Raw genomic sequence first — 9,662 nt, forward strand, 5'->3', positions numbered from 1 at the left:
GTGCCGGTCGCCGATTGAGTGTGCATGACACTTACCTATAAAAGGAAGATTTGATATTGGTCTGTCGTTTTTCAATATTGTGTTATCAAGTTTGCTCTTTTTCAGGAGTGGCTTTACAACTGCGGTTTTTAGAGAGTTCGAAAAAGTCCCAGAGAGAAGTGAGGTGTTCACCACCACAAAAGATCTGCTTCTAAACAGTTAAACACACTTTTTAAAAAAGATGTGGGAAGTGTGTCAAGGTCGCAGGTTGACAATTTGAGGTGCTGTACTATTTCTCCCAAGATTTTGCTATCAATTGTTTGAAAGACAGACATAGTAACTGTTTTGTGAGGTTGTGTTTGAGTTTTTCTGACTTCTAAATAACTTGATGTGTTAATAGCCCTCCTAATATTACTGATTTTCTCAGAAAAGAAGAAGGCAAACTCATTGCATTTGCTGTCAGAGAGCATTTTAATGGGGATCTGACTTGGTGGGTTTGTCAGTCTCTCAACAGTAGCAAAAAAAACGCGCGTGTTGTTTAAGTTACTGTTTATAATGTTTGAGAAGAAGGTCTGTCTAGCTGTGGCTGGTTCCACACTGAAAGCATGAAGGCTGTCTTTATAGATGCTATAGTGAATTTCAAGTTTCGTCTTCCGTCACATCCGCTCAGCTTTTCGACATTGTCTTTTCATATTCTAAACTGCTGCTGGTTTTCTCCATGGTGATTTCTGACTGCCCGTCTTTTTGACCTTTTCCGGGACAATATCATCAATAACATCCCTAACTTTTGAGTTAAAGGAAACAAGGAGAAGATCAACAGAGTCTGCAGAAATGCTTGGTGTTAAAGATATAATCTTCATAAATAGTGCACTGGTGTTCTCATTAATGCATCTCTTTCTGACAGAGACAGATCTAGATTCAGTGGTAACAGAGATCAATTTATCAAAGAAAATACAGAAGTGATCAGATAGTGCTACGTCCTAAATAACAATGGATGAGATGTTTAGACCTTTACTGATGAGTAAGTCTAGAGTGTGTCCACGATTATGTGTGGGCCCGTGCACATGCTGAATCAGGTCAAAAGTACTTAAGTACTTAGGGTCAACGGTCCAGAGCAACGGAGAGTGTTCGAAGGAGGTGAAAAGGCAGGTACAGGCAGGTTGGAATGGGTGGAGAAAAGTGTCAGGTGTGTTGTGTCATAAAAGAGTATTAGCGAGAATAAAAGGAAAGGTGTACAAGACAGTGGTGAGACCAGCTATGCTCTACGGCTTAGAGACAGTGGCACTGAAGAAAAGACAGGAGGCAGAGTTGGAGGTAGCTGAAGATGTTGAGGTTCTCTTTGGGAGTGACAAGGATGGATAGGATCAAGAATGAGTTCATCAGAGGGACAACCCACGTTAGATGTTTTGGAGATAAAGTCAGAGAGGCCAGATTGAGGTGGTTTGGACATGTTCAGAGGAGAGATTGTGAATATATCGGTAGAAAGATGCTGAGGTTGGAACTGCCAGGCAGGAGGTCTAGAGGAAGACCAAAGAGGAGATTTATGGATGCAGTGAGAGAGGACATGAAGTTAGTTGGTGTGAGAGAAGAGGATGCAGAGGATAGGGTTAGATGAAGGCAGATGATTCGCTGTGGCGACCCCTGAAAGAGAACAGCTGAAAGAAGAAGAAGAAGTGTGTAGCGCAGCCACATAAGGGGGTTGTTTTTATAAGCCAAAAAAGATTGTGGGGGCTTTATTAGCAACCCGCTTTGGTTTATTTTGTCTCCTGAAAGTGTTTAGGTTCCAGGGTCAAGCTCTCGCGGAAATGCGCGGTTGGGGCGTGAGGGAACCCCGATGACCTATCGGGTCACATGTGTCGTATAAAGCCGGAACCAGCTCGGGGTGGATATAAATATATATATATATATATATATATATATATATATATAATGAAAATATTATGTATAAAGAAAATATAATTTATGTATTCGTGTTTGATTAAATTCTTAACATTTTAATGGTTAGTGATTGCTGCAGACGTTCACACAATTTCGGGGGGAAGGGATTGGCTTGTACAGTAGGTGCCCCGCTGTAACCAGCAGATCAAAGGAGCAGTTATCTGCTATGACACGTAGCCTTCTGAGTTTGGAGGCCAGAGTTGGTTGGTTGGAAGCATGTTTGAAGGAAAAGATAACGTCACAAACATACACACAATCTCTCCGTGCAGAAACACCGTGCAGGAAATAACTGAACAACAGAAACACCTGGCCATAAATAAAAATGAATATTTAGGCTTAAAAAGATGCTTTAAAATTTATCTAAAATTCATTCATAGGCGTGTATAAACCCACAGCCTTAACAAAAGGCAGCATTACGTAGGTTACATTTTAAAAGTACAATCGCAAGTAAATTACAAACTGCATGTAATGTTGTAAAATATGAATAAAACAGTATTGGACACAAATATATGATATGGTAGTATATATGCAATGAAAAAGCACGAGTGCTAAAATGTAAAATTATTAATTTATTGTGTATATTTAACTTCATTCAGCCATTTAAGTTATATGAAAAATAATGTACCTACCAGCCTACTATTATTTTCTGTTCAAATTTAAAGCTGCCCACGCGTGTGTGTGCAAAAAGACGAATTTAACAAAGAATACAAAAATGTATAATCTTTAATAAAGTTAGCCTAATACAATATTGTTTCCAATGCTGAAGCAAACATGATTTTTTTTAGTCTATTCTCTGAATACAACGCGATGCGCTCTGTAAAGCCTCTTGTCACCTTTCATTTACGACAGGTGTGAAGTCATCAAACCGGTTTAGCTGCTGGGGGAATTCGCAGAATTGGGGGTTTTAAAACAAATTAACAAGACCGAGCAGACGTTTCTGCCTAAAATGTATTTCACCAGCAAAACATAAACATAAATAAACATAAGTAGATATAAAATGTTTAATGGTAACAATTTAATCAGACTTCATAATTGGATTTGATACTTTGAGTGTAATTCAAAAATTTAGCATAGTAAAAGTACCCTAGCATGAGTTAATATATACCTATATCGAATAAATTTAATATTATACACACACACACACACACATTGATTTATACACATCGCGCAGCTCTTTCTCGCGCTTTCCTCAGCGCGGGGATCGAAGGGTGGAATTCCAGTGTCCTTGTTTAAAGTCTCTGGGGCGCGTCACATCGCCCCACTCACATGCTACTCTCCATAATATTGCATCTCTTTTTTTACGCATATGGATGCGCAAGTGCGCACTGAACATATATTGGGTCATATTTGTAAAACAAAGAAACAAAGGAAAGAACAATAAGACAAACAACATATAAAACTACGTATAAAGACAATATTTTCAGTGTCCAGTAGCACCAGTCTCACAGAGACCCAGGAGGCTTATAAACAGTTTGACAGCAAAATGAGACATTTTCGCAGTATTGTGATTGTGATTTTTTTATTTTAACAGATGCAAGACAATACTGCTAAAATATATTATTTACAGGAAAATGTTAGGCACATCAGTCACTTAATCCCAAATAAAAGGTCTTTCTGAGTGCTATGATATAGTTGTAAAATAACAGATGTACAGTGCGCACTGAATACTAAACCTAAACCAGGCACGAGGATTAATATACCAAGATAACAAGCACCATACTTGTTTTTTTTTTTTATAAAAATACCAAAGAATATTATTGTGTATAGAGTGGTTAAAAACAATGCAATTTATGCTATCATAAGGAAAATCTTAATGTCTTCCATTCCAAGGATTAAAAACGTTAACAATGTCAACTTTGGAATCTAGAATCAAAAAAAGATTAAATTTACACAAATTTAAAAAGAGGCCTTAATCACTGAAAGTCTTCAGAAGAGCCTCAGATTCAAGTGTGGAGAGGCGCATTAAAGTTTCTCTGAATGTATACTGTAGGTGAGAACAGCTGACACTGTTCACACTTGGGGAGAGTGAATCATTTGCTAAAATATTCCAAATAAAACCACAGGGCTTTATTAGCAACCCACTTTGGTTTATTTTGTCTCCTGAAAGTGTTTAGGGTCCAAGGTTAAGCTCAGGCTAGGGTGCGAGGGAACCCCGATGACCTATCGGGTCACATGTGTCGGTATAAAGCCTGAACCGGCAAAGGACTCGGGGTGGAGATGAAGATTGCAGCGCTGTGTGGAATAGAGAGTGAGCGACTGATTGTTTTACCCATGGATTCCTGTTTATTGGACCCATTCAGTACCCATCTCATTCCATTTCTCGTGCTCCCGGACTTAACATCCATTACCGGTGAGACCGAGCCATCTCTCCTGTTCACCATTACATACATTCACAATAACACGGACTTGGACATTCAAACATACGACACACACACGCATACATTTCAGATTTTGTTCACAGTTGTATATATTTTGTATATATTGTTTTGTTAATGCACCTTATTTGTTTGTTTGTCTTTTTCATTTAATACACTTTAGTTTTGTTTGGTAATTGTTGTTGTCACGTGGCTTTACTTGCTCCGCGAAGATTGCGCAACACCGGAAGTAAGTATTATTAGCCCATATTTAGATTCTGGACCCTGTAATAGTGTAATTAGCTCTAAAATAAGATCTGAGCATTACAAGTGTAAATGCCAGTAACTACTAATGGAATGGTATTAAATTTAGAGATACAATCATGAACATGAGCTCATGAAAAACAAGCAAGTGAATTGACTTAAATGATGTTTTTTTTTGTCTTATTCTTCTCTTTAAAGCTCTACCACTGAGATGGGTTTTACTGTTTCTGTATCCATCTCTCAGCCACCAGGCTTCTTCTGGTCAGTCGGATTATTCTCAACTAATTATTCTAATTTTTTTTTCCATTATTACTTTCATATTACCACCCTTCACTCTGTTAATTGATAAATCATAATTATTGAGTTCCATAATGCTGATTATGTGCGATCTAATCTCTCCTCTAAAAATATTTTCACTGAAGGTTGAGTCTCCAGTCTCAGGGCTCCTTGGTTCCTCTGTGTCTCTGCACTGTGCTGTCACCAACAACATGGATGTTCGACCTCTAAAAGTGCGCTGGTACCGTCCCAAAATGTCTGACACCCCAATACTCCTCTATAAAACTAAACAGATCCAGAAGAGTCGTGTAGATGTTCAGTACCAGGGCAGAGTGTTCCTGTTAGGAGACCTGGAGAGAGGAGACGTCTCTGTGAACCTGAAGAACCTGACGCTAACAGATAGAGGAGAATATGTGTGTCACCTGAGCACTGATACCTGGTATGACAAGTAAACAGTGACTCAAACTGAGAGGTAACACTTAGTGCATTAATTTTTTTTAAAAATGAAATGTTCATGGTGGATCTGTCTGTTTAATTCTCTCTCTCTCTCTCTCTCTCTCAGTGGTGGGATCCACTCCTGTTCTCTCCATACGTGAAGCAGGAGAAGGGAAGGTGAATGTTAGCTGTCAGTCACATGGTTGGGTTCCTGACCCGTTAATCATCTGGACAGATAAAGATGGGAGAGATCTGAAACATCTCAGTAATGACAAGTTCACCAACAGTAAGATCTACTCATCTACACTTACATTAAAGATCCTAAAAACAGAAATAACAAAGCACTTTTTATTATCCTCAGACTCTGTAGGGACTGTAGATGTGAGCTCGTGGCTGATTGTGTCTCCCTCTGAGTCTGAGTGGATCTCCTGCTCTGTGGGTTTGTCTGATCAGGAGAGAAAAGAAGACAGAATAATGTTACACGTCCCTGCACGTGACACAGGTAATTATTACTGAAATAAACCATTTCCATATGTAAGGATATGTGTACATGGTGGAACTGAAGAAAAGACTGATGATTATTCTGTGTGCAGAGTCGTTGACTGGATACATCATCATCATCATTCCCGTTCTTCTGGTGCTGTGTGTCGTCGGAATTGCAGTGTATTGTGTGCTACGTAAAAAAGGTGTGATACAAAAGTTGACTTAATAATATATGAGTCAGGAAACAAAACAGATGATAACTAGAAGTTGCTCTTTAAGACAGACACATGTATGTAGATGAGAACAGTATTAAGTGTAACAGTACGCCGTCCTGATGGAGCATCACTGAGCCCCTGATGGAGTCCAATAGACTATACAGGAAGTCTTGTCACACTGTAACTATACAGTCTCTGTAGATAGTAAAAGAGAGAAGAGCTGGAAAATGAGTGCTGGAGCAGGTCTTTATCAGGTCTTTATCAGGTCTTTGTGCTGTCTAATACAGGAGAGTTTTCTCTCTGCTGTAGGTCTGATTCTCTCCAGGAGAAAAGGGACAGAAAGTACAGGAGGTAGGTGCTGGGGTAAAATTCACTGAATTAATAAAATCCAGCTAAATGAGTGATAATAACAGAAGATTTATTTACATATAAAACAGCAGGAACTCAGTCAGAAACTGAACCTCTGAATAAAATCCGTGTGGAGAATCAGGATCAGACTGACGCTCCATCTACAGGTACAGTTCCTCACGCTGTGGTTGTAGGTTGGTCACATCTCCTCATCTATACACTTCATACACACACCTGATCAACACTTTATCATCTAATCATCTTTTTTATCTCAGAAAATATCTAAAGTGTGTCTTCTTAAAATATTCTGTTTGTTCTTTCTTTCTGGAAAAAGATATGGACCAAAATTCTGGGCAAAGTAAAAAATCACAACCAATGCCACCACCAGGTAAATGAGTCTTACAGCAACTTAACACTTACAAAATGTATAACTCTCAATTTGTTTCTATTAATTTATCTATTGTGTGTGTGAGAGCAGATCTCATTCATCAGGAATCATCTGAACAGAGGCATTCCGAAGCAGTGAAAGACAAAACACTTTGCAGGTACAGTACATATACCTTATGTATAAGGTTAATGGAGTTACAGCACAACACCTGTTGTCTCCACCACACATTTCATGCTTAAAATCACCAGTTCTAATCCTACACTTACTGCATCCACTTCAGAGGCTGGTCCTGCTGCCCTCACCTCAGATCCCAGACCCACTACCACCATGTCAGAGAACAGTTACAGTAAGTTACATATTATTGTAAGTATTCAAGCAAAATAATATACACATATATAAAAAGAAGTACTGAGAAAAAACTAATCCCTTTTAATGATGATGTAATGTTAATCGTGTGCTCAGAATCTAAAACAACGGAAGTGTGTGTGCATTTTTGTTTAAACATTTGAAATGTTAAAATTTTAACCAGACCATGGTCATCTCTAAAGATAATATAGATCTGTATTTATAAGGCTTTTGTAATTAAAAAATCTCCCTGTGCTTTAATGTTACTTTTTATTATTATATCACAGATTTGCACCATGTAAAGAAATACAAAGGTAAGAAATAAATTATGTTAAACATTACTGTATTACTGTAAGTTTGAGGAGTAAATAATTGTAACAGAATCGGACTGACACAGGAGGGTAAGTCTTTCAAGAAAGATATGTTTATTAATTTAGCAAATACGGTTGGGTCAAGGTTGAGCGGAATAGAGGTTGAGAGGATAATTACTGGAAATTATCGGCAGTCACTTTACATGGGGGGAAGCTGGTCGACGTGGAGATTCGGGGATGGCAGATTCGGGGATGGCACGGTCGGAGCGGAGGGCACACTGAGACAACGGCGCGGGAGATGTGCGCACGCCACACACACGGAGCCACGGAGACGGGAAAACAAACAGGAGAACACACTTCTGAGGAGAAACAAGGAGAACAGGTAAGTAATTTTAAGACACTTATTCGAGTCTTACTCTTCTGGAGATTCGGTCCACTTTCGTCTTACGAGCCCGGACGTTGAATGTTGTGTGGCGTGCGCTTTTGAGGGTTCGCCCTTATTGTGATCAGGTGGCGGTGATTAGTACTCTGGAGATGGGGGGCGTGGTGTTTGACTTGCTTCGGAGCCTGGCCCGATTGTGACAATAATAAATTAATTTATTTCTGCAGTGAACATCAGCATCGACCCAAATGAAACTCCAGCGTTTCTAAGACACAAAGAAAATGAAGTAAGGAGCTCTACATCAAACCCTCACTGGGACATTAACAATCCTGATTATAAAATCTTCACTCTGTGTAAAGAGAGGTTTCAGGCTGGTCACAGAAAACAGTAAAACTCTCCTGGTTTGTTGGTGTAGCGAGTGATGAAGCTGAGAAAGAGTACAGCGTCGAGTTTACACCACAGGATGGGTTCTGGGTTCTCTGTTATGAAGGAGATAAAGGAGTTTATATCAGAGATCAAACAGAAGTGTTTTCACTCCCAGACATTAATAAAGAGCTGACAGCAGTGGAAGTGTTTTTAGACTGTGATACACACACACTGTCATTTTATAATATTAATACACACTCACACATCTACACTTTCACTAATGTGGGAAAAATAAGTCCCGACAGATAAGTGTTTCTGTTTATGCGCGCAGGCGCTGTGTGTGTGTCTGTGTGATGTGCGTGCAAACACACACATTAACAAAAAGACTGTTTAATCAGAAAAATTAGTAAGGAACATCGCTAATGACACTCGCATGAGCGCATACTAACGGAATTGCTGCTGTATGGAGAAGATGGCAGAGAAGAGGCAACGAAAAAAAAGGGCTCCAAGCTTCTCATCAGAAGAAGTAGGAATTTAGCTGGACGAGGTGTACATCCACAAGACAACACTTTTCGCCAGCTTCAGAAACAATGTGTGTAACAGCACTAAAAAAGAAATCTGGAGTGACATTGCGAGGAAGATCCTCCGGTTCAGGTGCACCCAGAGACTGGCAGGATGTGCGGAAAAAATGGCATGATTTCGCGAGCCATGCAAAGGTCAGAGCTGCAGCAGTACGAAGACACTGGGCAATGACAGGTGCTGGGTCCAGTCCAGTGTCACCACTAACACCACTGGAAAAGAAGGCACTGGCAGTAATGGGAGAATCAGCCTCTCATGGAATCCCTGGGGGAATTGATGTAAGAAGCAGTAATGCTGACCATGCCTTACAGGCCAGACCCTCGCCACCTCCCTGGTTACACAGAAACCTGCAGCACCCTCTTCTCCTGGTAGCAGCAAGCCTGAAGAGTGCACTACTCCACCGCCTCTGGAACTTGTGTACTGTGTGTGTGTGTGTGTGTGTGTAATGTGCATGCAAACACACACACATTAACAAAAAGACTGTTTTATCAGAAAAATTAGCAAGGAACATCGCTAATGACACTTGCGTGAGCGCATACTAATGGAATTGCTGCTGTAAAGCAAGACAAAGGAGCTGATAGTGGACTTCAGTACAAAGTAGGTGAGGAACTACCAGACCCCCATCATCAACAGGAGCCCAGTGGAGAGAGTGGACAGCTTCAGATACCTCGGTGTTCACATCACGCAGGACCTGTCATGGTGCTGTCACTTCAACACCGTGGTGAGAAAGGCCCGGCAGCGACTCCACCACCTCAGACGCTTGAGAGACTTTAGACTGCCCGCCAAGGTGCTCAGGAATTTCTACTCCTGCACCATAGAGAGCATCCTGACGGGAAAAAACACCACCTGGTTCGGGAACAGCACCATGCAGGACAGACGAGCTCTACAGAGGGTGGTGCGATCAGCTGAGCGCATCATCCGCACCGAGCTCCCTGACCTGCACTCAATCTTTACCAAGCGGTGCTGGACCAAGGCCAGGAAGATAGTGAAGGACCTCAG

General features: G+C 40.5%; 1 pseudogene; it reads left to right on the plus strand.

Annotated features, from left to right (window-relative positions):
- The first annotated feature begins 4,134 nt into the window (after positions 1 to 4,134).
- LOC128508486 (butyrophilin subfamily 2 member A2-like) lies at positions 4,135 to 8,393 on the plus strand (annotated as a pseudogene).
- Positions 8,394 to 9,662: the final 1,269 nt, after the last annotated feature.

This window comes from Clarias gariepinus, chromosome 20, assembly GCF_024256425.1.
Source record: "Clarias gariepinus isolate MV-2021 ecotype Netherlands chromosome 20, CGAR_prim_01v2, whole genome shotgun sequence".
In the NCBI taxonomy this organism is placed as follows: domain Eukaryota; kingdom Metazoa; phylum Chordata; class Actinopteri; order Siluriformes; family Clariidae; genus Clarias; species Clarias gariepinus.